Below are 15,075 nucleotides of genomic sequence, written 5' to 3' on the forward strand. Positions count from 1 at the left end.
CCACCTCCTATTTATTATGTCACCTTTCCTACAGAGCCAGTAGTGGATTAGAGGTGTGACAGCTTCATTTGACACTTTCTTGCATTCTAAATTCTTTATAAAAGCAAAACTTGGCCTTTTTTACCTTTGCAGTGAACCATGGGCTCTCATAAAAAATGGACTTAGGTTCAGAAAAACTGTCAAGTTCAGCTCAAGGCTTCTTCCTTGACCTTTGCCTATGACTGCTCTTGCCTCCATTTCTCTCTCTGTTGAATAGTGTAATATTTAGTTTTACTGTTTTCTTGTTGACAGCAGCATTTGGAAAAGTAGCGTAAGTACAAAGCATAGTTAGGTACTGTGTTATTGTCTTTGCATCCAGTTAGTAGTCTAAATATCATGTTTGGATACATCCATAACAGAAAGCTTGTTTCATTTTGAAGCATGCAGAGACCGTCTCCATGCAGATGGAAAAGCATGCAGCAAGATAGGGGCTGGCCTAGAAGCTGTGCTCTTACAAAATGTTTGGTCCTTCTTATCGTTTGCCCTCTCTCCCCAGCATTTTGTGTCTGTTACAGTCTGCATTCTTCACTGCAGAAATGTCTTAATTTTTGCTTTCTGTAGTGCCAAGCATGATGTTAGTCCTGAAATAATAGTATTTAATCAACAATGACATCAAGAAGTCCCCAATTTGCATTAACTGAGACAGATGTGCATCCTTTCATAATGTGCAGTTACCAAATAGTGTATGGCACAAGAAGAGATTAAAAATGATGGCTTTAATTCTAATATGCCGTCAGATTATAAAGCTGGCTATTGGTGTGGTGCAGAAAACATGCCTGTCAGACCAGTACTGTACTCGTCATTTGCAACAACAGACAACAATTTTGTTTCTGGCATTAACAGGTCACAGGGCAATTCTATTTGTGTAGGGCTTGCTACTTCTTTTAAACAAGTTTGACCATTTAACTGGGATAGTTAAATTGGCATACCAAATTGAGTCCCAGTGGGGCTATTTTAATTCCAAAATTAGTGTGACTTTCTAGCTTAGTTTAAATCCCTGCTAGAGTAGGTTAGGATAAACTGAACAATCATAACAAATGAGTTAATCAGAGAGCTGTACTGGTCTTATCCTGTGAGTTGAGGGGCAAGTTCTAGTTTACTTCCATTTTACTCTTCTGTGTAGAGAAACTTTTATATATAAGAAGCAACTTTAATTAAAATTTACAATGGATGATTCCACTCTCAAACATTCTGGGTTTAAATGCAAGTGCTTTTCAGTAATTTTCTTTTTGTTTTGCTGCCTTCATTTTCGTTCCTCCAGGACATCACTTTGTGGTTACAATTTTCGACTTTGTGTCCTACAATTTCTCTTCTAGCCAACTGTGCTCCATTATAAATGACAGATAGCTTGTTTGAGGTACTGAATTAGCTCATAACCCTCATTCCTTTTGGTTTACCTCCATGGGTTTTCTTGCTACTATTGTATCGCTGTTGTAGAAGCACTGCAAAATCTGCAGATGGACAAATTATAGAAACATTGAGCAACTCTGTCCTTTGAAACTGCTTCAGTTTATTCATTCAGAGCATGCTGAATTGCCTCACAGCAGACACCATGGAGCATTTGCTGACGTTCACAGATATCTTCCAATACCTGATTGATTAAAGCAGGGCATTTTTCTAACTGTGGACAGCAATGGCTGTGTTCAGATCCCGTGGTACTGCGGTTCAGTGTGTTCAGCTGTGTTCTCTTAAACATGGCAGTAATGCTATGGTCTCTCTGCCACATGCTCCATTCCCTTCTGATCATCTTACACATGGATTATATAGGTCTGTATTCTGTGTTTTTAGTGATAGATACTTCTTCTATCCCCTTATATTCAGTGATTATATAAATGTGTATCAATTTATCAGAGTAAACAGTAGAAAAATGTTTATTTCCAAATATAAGACATCAGCATATCTTACGTGCTTTCAGTCACTTCCTCAAGATTGCAAAGCATTTTAGTATTTATCTTCTTTTGCCAAACTGGGTTTTCTGTAGTGCAGGCAGGATGGCAGAATTGCAGATGGGCAACGTGTTTGTGTGACTGGCAGCTCCACTAGGGGCTTGTAAAATAGCCTTCACACCTTCTTTACACCTTCATTACTGACACCAGGTAATTGCAATCACAGTGGGTCAGCCATCTTGTCTTTCACCCATGTGTGTTTCCCCTCCTTTAAAACTATGACTGTATCATAAAGGTCATGACTCTCTATCAGTGACAAGGTCATTTGTTCAGCAGTGCAGCTGGGAAAAAAGTCCCTGTGTGGCCATAAATTGAGTTACACAGATGAAGGGCAGACCATCAAGTACAATAAAGCTGATGTAGCTGTCCCGACTTTAATGGAGCCATTGCCAGTTTACATCAGCCAACGATGTTCAGTGTAATAGGAGGGAGATGAAGTCTCTTGTCTTCTCCTGTCAGCCCCACTCCAGAATGTAGAATTGAGTTGGCACACATATAGAAAGAGGGCTGGTCTGAGAAAGGCCTGAGAACACATCTGCACAGATGTGGAGTCAGTTGCCATCATTGTGCCATCCTAATGTGAAGGCTCAGCAGAGCTCAGAAGGGAAAATGCAGAGAGACATTGGCTGTAAAGCAAGAGGGGAGAAAGAAATTCCGTGCTCTGTCAGCTCTGCATGATGTAGTCCTAGATTAATAGGCTTGCTGAGTATATCCATGATGCAACGGCTCTGCTCTCAACTTCTTTGTCAACTATGTCAGAAGTTTCTAGTTTCTGTCTGTGACTAATGGGAAGCATGACATGCAATAATCCAATTGTATAGTTAGTGTAGGCTGTTTGCTCAGATTACTTGACTTGTCCTTTACCAGACTTTGATTTATGTGGAGATAATATGAAAAGGGCAAGCACAGTCCTTTGTTTGAGCTTTGAAAGAAAATGGAGATGTGGACAATTTACAGCTTGTGCTTTGTTGCTGTAAAGAGGTTTTGTGACTTTGTTGGAATAAATATTTTTGAACACTTGAAGCAAGATGAAAATGCACTAAATTAAGAGTGCCTTTTGAATTTGTGGCTATTGGGAAGAAGATACACGTTGATGTTTTAGTTGATTCACAGTAATTATTAAGATCATATTTTGTGGTTGAAGTGCACAAAAATATCTCGACTGTTGCAGCCTCTTATCTTGAGAGTACAAAGAGCAGTGTCTGTTCCGATCCAGCAAGCACAGCTCCGGCAGCTGAGGCAGTTCTCCAGGCAGGTAAGTAAACAAGGCATGAGTGAGCCCCATAGAGGACAGGGAACATAGCACAACAGAGGGCTCTGTAAGATGCTTAGAGGGAAAATACATTAACAGCGCACCTGAAAGAAACATTTTTTCTGTCCTTAAAAGTGCTTTTTATATTGCAACAGGCATATAAAAAACATCTTGGTAAGCTGGGGATTTTGGAATTGGCAGCATTATTTGTGAATGAAAACATGTTTTCTGGCCTGTTGGGTTTTTTTTCAATGATAACATGAACTCAAAAGAACATCTTGTCATACAGTAATGCTGATTTAGTTTGCAAATACATCTACTTACCTGTGGATTTATTAATGTATGTGTTACAATCTGTACCTTCCTCCTCTTCCAGATTTTGACACTTGCTCAGCAAGAGCAACCATTTACAGAAAAGTTTATTAGCTTTCACCAAATTTAGACAATTTTTGTTTGAAGTAGAAATGAGTTGCAATTTGTTGTTATAGTTACCAGAAGACTAGTAAGTAAAAAAGACCTTACACGGGCTATTTTCTTTGTAGTTTATCATTTCACATTTTAGCCTGGATTTTTGTCTCTTATTCTACTAAGCAGGTGTTACAGTATCAGTATTTAACATTTTTATTTTGACCATAGAACATAATTTTAATGCATTTTTGAAAGAGCTGGATTTCAGAAGCTGTAAGACTTTTCCATTCCTTAGACGAAATCTCCTGTTACAGCTGGCACTCTTCCACATGGTTTTCTCTCATATGAGAGATACTTTCATATCCCAATCCACCCTAAATTTAATCACTTTGGGAGGGGTGGGGGGGGTGGGGTGCCTGTCCTACTATCCTTACCGGAAACCTGACCCAGAGTCTCACTGTTCTGATAGAAATCTGTTGATTTCTGGGGTAAGTGTATCCCTGGCTAATTTCCACCCATTTATTGTTGTGCCAACAGCATTCTTTAATACAGGTAGCTTTTTTCCTGAGTTCTCAAACCATATTCTACACTTTGGGAACAATCCTATCTCCTCAGTGTTAATTTTATTAATGGTTTCTTTCCCAAAGATAGGCTTAGCTTTCTAGCAAATTCTCTGTCTGTGCCCATTTGAATTAATCTTCCTTGTGCAGGAGTGAGCAAATTGTGCACAGAGTGTGCATCTTAGCAAAGAGACATAATACTTGTTTGTTACTTTTGGTAACACCTCATTTCATGCATTAGTTAGCACTTCTATTTTTTTTCAAGTTTGCAGCACACTGGTGGTTCATAGCAAACATTCCAACTCTTCTTCCATTTCCAACTGTAGAGACCCAAAGAATGCCATTATTCTCTGGCAGAAAAATCTGATTATTTCATAAGTGCATGACCTCGTGCTTTGTGTGTTTGATCCTTTTCTTAGTTTTCCTGATCCTCATCTTTATTTACGATGCTTCTGACTGTCACATCAGTAAATGTTCTTAAAACATTTCTAGTGGACCATGTCACTGTGCTATGGTCACTAGTGAAAATGTTTATTAAGATCAGCTTATAGGCAAACTAACTTCCCTGAAGTTAGTTACTTCTCTGTCTGGCTTCCATTGAGAATTTGAACCTTGGGAGTTCATTTCAGACCTCAGCAGGAGACAGGCTCATCCTGGGCCCTGTGCCAGTCCTGATCTACCAGGCAGATTCACCCCTTCAGCTGTTATTGACACTCACTGGGCCATACATTTTCCTGACCATACACATAAGAAAAATGCTCTAGTGAATGGAGTTCCCCATGATCTGTAGTAAACAGGTGTTGATGTATTATATACTTCAACTATTAGGCAAAAATTGCAAATTATCTCATTCTTATTTAATGCTCTGTTGCTGGTCCATTTGATTTTTTTTTGTCCCTACTGAATTCTGGAGTGGTTTGTTAATTTTAATATTTGCTACAAAAGAATGTGATTTTAGTGACCAAATGCTCCTGTAAAAACACAGTGTTATAGTCTATCCCTTTTGTCATGAATACCAAACAAAGCCTGATGATAGATTGAAATCAAATTATAGTAGTTGGAGCAAGACACTGGTCAAATTCCAGTATTGTTAATGGAAAGTGTTGCTTCTCTGAGCTTGGATGCTTCCTGCTACAGCTTTGATAGCTGTGTGGCTATAGACAGGACCTGGGAGATTCAAACTTTTCCTGCCTGAGTGTGCAAACTTTCAAAGAGATGTCTGACAGACCTCTGACAGATCTGTGCTTTGGTTTTTCCATATGTAATGTTATTTATATCCCAGGCTAATAATAATGCACTATATCCTATATAAATCTTTTTTAACTACGAACTCTCCAGATCCGTCATTCTGCGTGGTGGGAGTTTGTCATCACTGCAGTGTTGGAGCAGCTTTGTGCATTCTGTAACACAGGTAGCACCTCTCAAGTGTGACCTACCCTTTCTGTCTGCAGAAAAAAGGTGCAAAATGCCTGCTGTCTTGATCTTGTGGGGATGAGCATGGAGTGGTTGCCTGCTTGTTTTAAATGTACGGCCTTCTTTGTGACACTGCTAGAAGAGGCAAGTGACAGAAGCGTGCCTGGGAGGGGAAGGTGCCATGGTCCAGAGTTTCCATGTGAGGTCCCTCCATAAGTGAAGGGGCCACTGTGAAAAGTTTTTCTTTTGTGGGAAGTGTATAGCTATACCTGAGATTTTCAGGTATCTTGAAGAAATTACTTTGGGATCATGGATTTGATTCAAAGCTCCATGAGACAGCAGCACAGACAGCAGTTGCTAGGTCGTTGACATATTTTATTAAAGTCTAGTTGGAAGGAATTTTTTTATTGTTGTGTTCAAAAACATTGAATATACACTGCACAATTTTTGCCCTGTCACTAGCAGTCTTTCTAAAACGCAGGCTACACTGATCAGCAAAGGCTGGTTGGTCCGTCACAATGATGTTCTGCATTCCTCTGCCTACCACCAACAACTAGAAATATTTTTTCTTGCTTAAGTCCATTTCAAGTAACAGTTCATGTCAATTTAGCAATGTTCAAACATAAGCTTGCTAATGGTAGTGGCCTGACTTTAGGGAAGGATGGATGAATGAGCAGAGTCTCTGCAGTAATCTTTGTCTGATTAGCAATGTGATTTATGTATACCATGGTCTTTATTACCCTGATGCATGCACAGCAAATGCACAGGAATGACATATGTACAGCTGCAGAAGGTAATCCAAGCTATTATTAGTTATTAATTTAATGTGATCCTCTAATCAAAGATGATACAGTAATGCAAAAAAGGACACATATAAATTTATATGTGGTATTTTCTGCCATGAAGTTTTTTGTCACATAATCTAAGCATCGGTTTAAGTTTTTGATGATGTATATGAAAAGGATTTTAATTATTTAGAGGAAAACATTAGGAATTCCGATATTGTCATGTGTTTAAGCACAGTCTCCAGTGAAACTGTGGGGACTTGCTACTTCAGGTAACTGTACCTTGTACATCTGATTTCATGAAGAATTCAAGATCAAAGGTAACATTAGAGCAGTCTTAATACTGACATAATTTGTTGATAATAAGGAAATTTTGACTTCTTATCCTTCTAATGAAATGGTGTTGCACACATTGCAAATCTCTGGTAATTTCATTTTCCTGTAATTCCTAAAGAGAATAGGCAAGTAACAGTGCACTGGGGCATTTTATCAGGAAATTGAGGGCTACCTTCACTAGTTTTTCTAGATAGCTTTTCTCCTTCCCTCTATGGTGTTGTTTTTCAAAATTGCATTGCTTTGGTACCATCTCACTTCTGCAAAAGACAATTTTGTTAAATGTATTCCCAAATGCACTGATGAAGTTATAACTGTTTGCAAAGGCTTGGAGACAAAGATGCTGCTGTGAAAAATGAGTCTTGTCAACAGAAAACTGATTTGTGATCACCGAATTTGGACAACGTGGTCAGTGTTCTATTATCTGTTTGTCTCCCGCTTTCATGTGTATCCACTATCCTAAGGGAGTTGTTATATGTCAGGAGCATCTATATGGACTCTGTCAACTCTTCTTTACTGTCAAATTATATCAGAAACATTTTCCATCTTTCAGCACTATGGCTTTTGCCCAGTGTAACTGGATATCCTGGGGCTTTGTGGCTGGCATGCTGGGATTTGGACATTTAGTTCTTTTTTTGTGCATCTGTACCTGCTTTGTCTTTCTTCTCTGCTTACAAAATGGGAGAAAAGCAGAAAAGCACAGTCTAGTCTTGAGAGAGATGTTATTAGGAGAAATGTGTTAAAAGACTGTGAGTTTTGGGGTAAGAAGCCAAGGATTTAGTAGATAAAATGTGGATTTGCTATAGACTGTTTCTAAAAGAAGGCATATCTTGTTCCATAGTAATAGTTGTGTGGCATTTTGGCACGTAAGTGAAAAGCTGTTGCTCCCAGTGTCTGCTAGGAGATCATATTATTTCCTTCTCTTTACTCGTAATGCGTTTACCCTGCCTGTGATTTATGTAGCCAGGAACAAGAACTGAAGCACTTACACAGGGGAGATGTGTAAGTGCTTGCATGGGTTCCTTGTATGTCAGAACTGTTAAAAGCTAATCTTCAGATCTTTAACCTATAGGATAGTGTTTCTGAAGAGAACACCTTAAACCTGTTTGTATTTATTTATTAGTTTCACTGCTGTGTTATTTCTATCCTGTTTAACAGCTGATATCGTCCAATGTTTTTCAAGATCCCAGGGTTTTTATTGTAGCTGCAATTGTTCTTTTGTTGAGATCAGCTGAGCAGCTGGGCTTCTACAGCAAACAGAGACAGCAGGTCTATTTTAGTCAATGAGCTAATAGTTTATGCAAGTCTAGGAAATTCTGCTTTTTATTAAATTGCAGCAGCTTATTTATACTCTTGTGGACTTGTCATTGATATAATATCCAGTCTTCTTAAAATGTGCGCTGCTTGTTTTGTCCTAATCCCTCTGTTTGAAAAACAAAAGTTAAATGGGCTATGAAGTATGTGTGTTGCTTTGATCACAGATTTGGAATTTCCTGCCTCATATAAAGGAGCAAAGAATAGCCTTAAAGATGTAACTCCTGTCTAACACCCAGATCTAACATTTGCATTGCAAAAGGCGGAACAATCATGTCTTTGCAAGGTATTCTAGGAGACCCCTTTTCCAAAGTAGAAAATCTACACTTCAGATGCTCAGATAAATTGTCTGGGGTGTCCCTTCTTTTACAGACAGCTGCTAAGACCTAGGAGGTATGCTGTCTATCCTTGTTGCCACTGACTGAAACATAGGAGGTGACTTCTCAAGTATGTGCTATTTCTGTATAATTTGAGTTTCATTGTATTAGTTAGGCTGAACATCCTACAGGTCATTAGGAAGGGTATGTGATATAGGAAGGTTTAACAGAGGTGCACGCACAGAAATGTCCTGTCCCTCATATAGATGGTATCAGACAAAATTTCATGTATTTGCTGATGTTCCTTTGCTACTTGAATATCCAGCAAGAGAAACAGCACCTGAAGAGTAAGGCAAATATTACATGAAACAGGCTAGAAAGCTAGAAGACGAACTCTTCCAGTGAGCTATGATGACTGGCTGCATTCTCACTAAAACCCTACCATCCAGACCTTTTCCTTTCATGCTGTTAATGCACCATGCAAATACTCTGATGTCTGTGTAACCTGTATCTCTTTTGTCAGTAAGAATGTAGCCCTCTAACCTCTGAAAGTCACACCAACTTCCCTGGGCAATTACTTTGGCCATTTTGTGCTAGAAATGGTCATTTAGTACTGCACTAACTTTAAAAAAAAAGTTTTAAATTACCCTGAATGGAACTTTGAAAGGTAACAAGAAGGACCAAAGGGAGAAGAACTAGACTTCAGCTCTCCATGTTCTGCATATAACAGAGCCGGAATAACATAGCACCCCATTCTCTGTAACAGGAAAAATCCTTCAGACTGGCTCTCCCGTGCAACCACTGCAAAGGCAGTTTAAATACAGCAGAAACAGACTCACTGAAAAAGTTGTAAGCAGGTTCTAATTTGCAACATCCTTGTTCAACTCAGGCATCCAAAAGGTCCATGAGCAGAAGTCACTGCAAATGAGTCCAACCTCCTGGTGATCGTCACTTGTGTAGGTGTTAGTGCTGAACACTTTCTCACCTCCTGGAATGCAGGAGGCCTTTTGCTTTGCAAAGTTTTCAGTTGTTGCAGTTTATCTGAAATTCCTCTGGTCAAAGGTTCATGCGCTTTGTAAAGCTGAGCTTCCAGGCCAGCATGTAGAAGGTGTGGAATGTATGTGCTCCTGAGGGGTACCTTTCTAATTCTTCCTGGTGGGAAAGTGGATGAAGAAATTAATAAACATGGATTCTATTATGCCTTTTTAGAAATAGTTTAAATTAAAGAAACACACATTTAGGAAACAGTAATGGATCCACGCACTGCTTAAAAAATGAAACAAACATGAACACTTGCAAAATGACATTAAAAACTTAATTTTAAAACATTTTAATAATTTCACACTAAGGCAAGGAAATTCCAATTAGAAAACTATCCAGTGTCAGAGGGGCAGCACGGAATGCTGTCGGATATCTGAACCCTCAACTGACAAATGGTTTCTAATTTGGGGCCAAATTAAACTCTCATTTACGCTGGCATGTGTCCCCGGGAACTCTTTTCACTTCATCAGGGTACTTGGGTCTTACCCCTATGTAGCTGAGACCATAAATGAGCCCTTTTGAAGCTTTTTGCTACCGAGAATTCTTTCAGAGACTCATCATTATTTAAGTTCTTTCCTGAATAATGAACAGGCAGAGACAGCAGGGAGAAAAGACTGACAGGCATGGATGTGCTATTATAAAACAATAAAATGACCTGAAACTTGATGATTCTGACTCTATTATAGTTAGCACTCTTCACGTTAGTTCTTGTTGTTTATCTCCCACATTTAAATCCACTAAACATTGGGAATCCAGAAACACCAGATTATTGAGGTATTGAATGGACATGATTGCAGCATATAGCGTTGTGTTATTCCTGTGAAGGCTTTTCAGAATTGTCTTTCAATGACTTCTTTCCAAGCCTAAGTAAAACAGATCTTTACAGCTGGACATTTGTGTGGCGTACTAGATGCGTTCCATGTGAGCATGACCTTCAAGCACTCGCTGTTATGGGCACATCTCTTGTGGTTAGCATGATAAGTGATGTTACGCTGGCTAATTAAATCAATACATCTCATTAATGTCTTGCAGTTTCTGAATTTCTTGTCACTCTCTAGTCCCATGGAACACTTTCTGTATTTGCTCTTCTCAGATTGACATGCAATTTTTTCAGTCTTTCTCAGCAGAGATACAGCAATTTCATCTGAAAATAAGTTTGAGAAGTATATTTAGTACGTCCAATAAGAGAACAGTTGAAAGGTAACTGGTAGCACTTCCTGCTTCCCCATTAAATTTATTTTCACCCTTTCACAAATGGAGGACCTTCTGTGTCTTTTGGACTGAAGTTACAGGATAAACAATGGAAATAACTTTTTTTATTATTATTCAATGTATTGGGAATTGTGTTAAAGCAGGGAGAGAACAGCTGCTGAGAGATATTACATTAAAGAATGTAAAAAATCCTACAAGGATTTTTGCTCTCTTGCAGCACTGACAAGGATCTGAGTAAGGAATATGGCAAAGAATATTGTCCCCATGCCTATTGTGTGTCTCTATGCTTCCACATAATAGAAAGCCTTTTTCTCATCCCTTCTTGACTTTTGCAATGTGTTAAAGACCTAATAAAAGAGGTTTAAAACCATTCCACACAAAAAAATAAATCCGTTTTTCCACAAAAACAGTAGCCTAGATATCTCTCAGAATATGTTAATTGTCTTGGCTATTTTTCAGGGGTTTTTGTCCCCCAGTAAATTGCGTTTTCAATACCACCTCAGAACAGAAACAAAAATATTGATGTTTTGGGTTTTGTGTTCTCTATGATTTTTTTTTCTTTTCTCTTCCATCCTTATTTACAATTCTTTTTCACAGGCCAACAAAAGGGGAGACAAGGGAAGAAATTTCTCCAGTTAAGCATTTCTCTGGAAGAGCTTGGAAGAAGCACATTTCTACAACAGCTAACCAAGAAAAAAGAAATAAAAAAGAGCAACTGCCAATGTTTTAGTCAAGCCTAGCCTAGCAACAGCCCATGTCTGGATAGCTTGTTATGATTCAAATGCATATATTTTAATAGGGGGAAAACCAAAGTTGGTTTGAATGCACTGAATACCGGTAATTCCCCAAGAGAGGGCTTCCTGGCTGTGGGCAAACACTAACCTTGACTTGGACTCTGTGACATAAATGCATTTGATCGTCACACACTAATGCCCTTGGAGTTACCCCTGCAGCATGGTAGTGTGTAGGAACACAGCTTGGGTTCTCCCTGGCAATCCTGTCTTGCCTTTCTTGATTTGTAATGAGGCAACAGAAAGATTCTGGAGTGGAAACTGTGACAACAGCCCTCCCTGCACCCCTACAACCACTAACTCCAGACCCCTGAGCTGTGGTGCAGATGGGAAGGGAAAGGTAAGGAATAAGCAACCGAACCAGTAGATTCATTAGGATGGAGTGCTGCCAGGGTAAAACACTGGGATGATTACGCACACAGCATCTTGCTCAAAGATTTGTCCAGGAAGCTTTTTGCAGGTTGCTGAAATCTGCTTTTTGCTGAGCCTGGACCTCTTGTGCAGGACTTTTCCTGCCTTCTTTGCACTATATATAGTAGGTATGTTAGCAAAGGCCCTGGATATAAAAGAAGTCCTCAGGTTCTGTTGCTTCATCTACCACTAACCTGTCACATCGTGATTTGTCCTGCAAGAATCTGGGCTGCATTCTGAAATCCAGCTCATTATCCAGAGGTGATACAACACAGCTCTTGCCCATCCTTTTCCTGCAGTTAATAGAGCTGTCAGCTCCCTTGTCATTACCTTGTCATCCTGTCCTGAAACATATAGAAAGCCTTAAAGAAAACCTTAAAGGTCATCCCAGGAGCAGACGCTTGAAATAAAATTGACCCTTATTCAAAAGTACATGCAAAATAGCTTGGACTTTTCCCTTCAACTGCTATTTGTATTTGCCTCCTGTTCCACAGAGAGTTAACGTGTATTGAAAATATGACATTTTCCAGGAAAGTATCTGTTACAGGTGCCAAAGGCTGTTCTGTTGTCAATGCTTTGTGATATTTTCATGGCATGTTTGGAAGAAAGCTTTTCCTCTCTGTCTCCTTCAGTTGCCTTAAGCCCAGCATTACCATCTCATTCAAGAGATGATAATGACTGTGTTCACTTGTTGCATTGGATGTTTGTGCCAAAGGTGTTTATGAATGTTCTAGCTGGTTTTAAATACAAACTTCAGTGCCTGGAGACATCTTCATATTAAAAGCAATTGACTCATCATAGCAGGGAAGGAGAGGTTCAGCAGGTAAAGTGGCACTCAGTCTAAGAAGGTGCTTCTTGGCTAGTAAAGTACAGGGGATGACAGCTGCTCTGACAAAGTGACATTTGCATCTCCAGAGAAGTGAGACTTTCTTAATTTAACTGGAGAAGTGTCAAGATCATCTGCTGAGTAAGTTAGAAGGAAGTAAGTTTCAGATGGAAAGAAAGAAAGTTTCAAGAGGAAAAATTAAATCTGCTCAGAGCCCCTGGAAAGGACTGTAGTTGTAGGCATTGGTGTGGAGGAGAGGTTTTTCTCTAACAAGTGCAGTCTGTAACACATGGTACACAGGGAAACAGTGTCGCTGACATGTCAGGAGAGTACCCACAGCAAACGAGTAGGATATTGAGTAAAAAGAACTTTTCATAATTTTCCTTATAAGCAGGCTGAGCATAGGATTCTTTGTTATGCCTTAAACCCCTTTGTTACAGTAGTGTCTATTTTGGATGCTGTAAATAAATTTTTCCACTTGGATTTTGCTTTAACTCAGATGGACTTAAAGCACCTAGTTAAAAAGACATTTCATGCTGAACGCTGGCACAGCCCCGCTAGGCAACTGGGTATGTGGTCATCTAGAGGTGATGAGGGGAAGTCACTTCTTCCCGAAGTGAGGGATCGCTAGGGAGGCTCTTAGCAGGATGCTGGTGAGCATATCTGAATCTCAGTGGTCCTGAAGGAATTTGTCACCCATGCACTTGAACTATGCTGTGTTTTACTTCCTCTCTGAAAGAGTGAACTTTGTGTTAGAGTGAGTTTGTCTTTCTCCATTTCTTTCTTTGCTCATGAGCAGCTCCTGGTTTGCTGGGGATACAAGTAGTTTACTAGCAATCATGTCAGAACATTTGCTAGCAATTTACTCTGGCTTTTAAGTCATAAAACAGCAAAGGGAATTATTGCTGCCATTTCCTAAGCAAGGCAACAAAGGCATAGATGTAATAATGCATGCCCCTAAGTATTTGCCCAGTTTTTTTCACATTCCTCTTTTTGTTTTCCCAAGCAAAAAGCATCACTCCCTAGCAACCATTTTAAGGCTGAGGGCACACTGAAAACAAGCTTGACAAATGAAAGTGAGATGCTACAGCATACGGGACAAGCAGAGCAGCCCGGTGGAATTATCAAGCCCATGCTGTGCATGGCCCCACTAGGCTGCATCCCTGGGAGTCACAGGGATGAGAAAATTGCAAGCAGGCACCTAAGCTGGCAATCAGGAGCTGCTTATGAAACAGGCTTCTGTGTCTTAGCAACTCTGAACCCTTTCTCAGAGTTAATTGCTGTGCTCTTTTTTTTTCGGAAAAAAAAAAAGTGGTGAACATTAGGCTTATTTTTTAACAGGAGTGGAGACATGAAAGTCCCATTTTTAAATGCTGACTAGGTGTGTACAGCACTTACCTGGGCTGTAGGAGGCACAGATTCAGACCCTACCTTTGCCTCAGGAGATCTGACCATCAGTGTGTGATGAATATAATCATCACCAGGATGTGGGGTATCTAAGGCAGGACTCTTCCTAGATATGAGGCTGGCTCAGTGGTACCATCTAAAGACTCAGCGACAGGTGTGGCTCTGCTGTGCCAGCCGTGCAGTCCTGCCCACTTCTCTGTGCCAGCTCTGGTGGCTTTCTGACCTCACAACACATTGTTAGGATTCACAAAGCAGAAGACAATCACCCTGGTTTTATTGGTTTAGTTTCTCCTGGAAGGGGATTAAAAAGGGAAGACAAAGGTTCTGAAGAGCAGGACTTTGTTCCTTGAGTATCAATGACTGATTGACTTGACCCTGCTGTACCATTTATGTATGATCTCACCTGTCAAAGCTGCTCACTCAGGATATCGCAGAACTGTAAAATATTCCCTGAGCTTGATAAAGACTCTTTAACCCATAGCTGAAATGCTCATCTTCAAAAGATGAGACATGGACTTTCTTTTCTTGCCATGTATTTCTCACTGTATTGTTTTTTCCATTTGAAATCATACTGAGCACATTTCAGTTGTATACCTGTCATATACAGTAAAACTGAGATTCTGCAGTCTAAAATAATTGGCTAGGGCTCTCAAGCAGAGAAATGTAGGATTGATTGTGTTTTGATTCACACTGTGTAATCTTCAGTTATTAAGTAAACCAAGACAACGGAGTGTTCCCTTCCAAACTTATAAACATGTATAATTTTGAGGGACTTTGGCAAATATGCTGGTTACCTGCCCGTGGTGTGGCTTCCTATGTGACTTATGAGTACTGAGCTAGATAATGGATAGCCAGAAGTCTTCCTACTCTCATCTGTCATTTTGTACTCCCGTAGGTTCTACTTGCAACAAGTGCTACTGAAATGTATCAACCCTTGGAGGAGATGCATAGGAAAATAATAAGGTGAAGTAGGTGTCTAATGTCTAGCCAAGAAGATATTAATACCAGTCCCCACTAAGT

The 15,075-nt window shown here is 39.7% G+C and overlaps 1 long non-coding RNA gene across 1 annotated transcript; it reads right to left on the bottom strand.

The window, feature by feature from the left end:
* Positions 1-6,511: 6,511 nt before the first annotated feature.
* Positions 6,512-12,315, bottom strand: LOC113973905. The gene is made up of 3 exons (XR_003536370.1): positions 12,017-12,315; positions 9,207-9,519; positions 6,512-8,159 (listed from the first exon to the last, which is right to left on the bottom strand). It is a non-coding gene; the product is annotated as an uncharacterized LOC113973905 (long non-coding RNA).
* Positions 12,316-15,075: the final 2,760 nt, after the last annotated feature.

Source organism: Neopelma chrysocephalum, unplaced genomic scaffold (assembly GCF_003984885.1).
Source record: "Neopelma chrysocephalum unplaced genomic scaffold, ASM398488v2 Primary Assembly neopelma1_23b, whole genome shotgun sequence".
NCBI classification, from domain to species: Eukaryota; Metazoa; Chordata; class Aves; order Passeriformes; family Pipridae; genus Neopelma; species Neopelma chrysocephalum.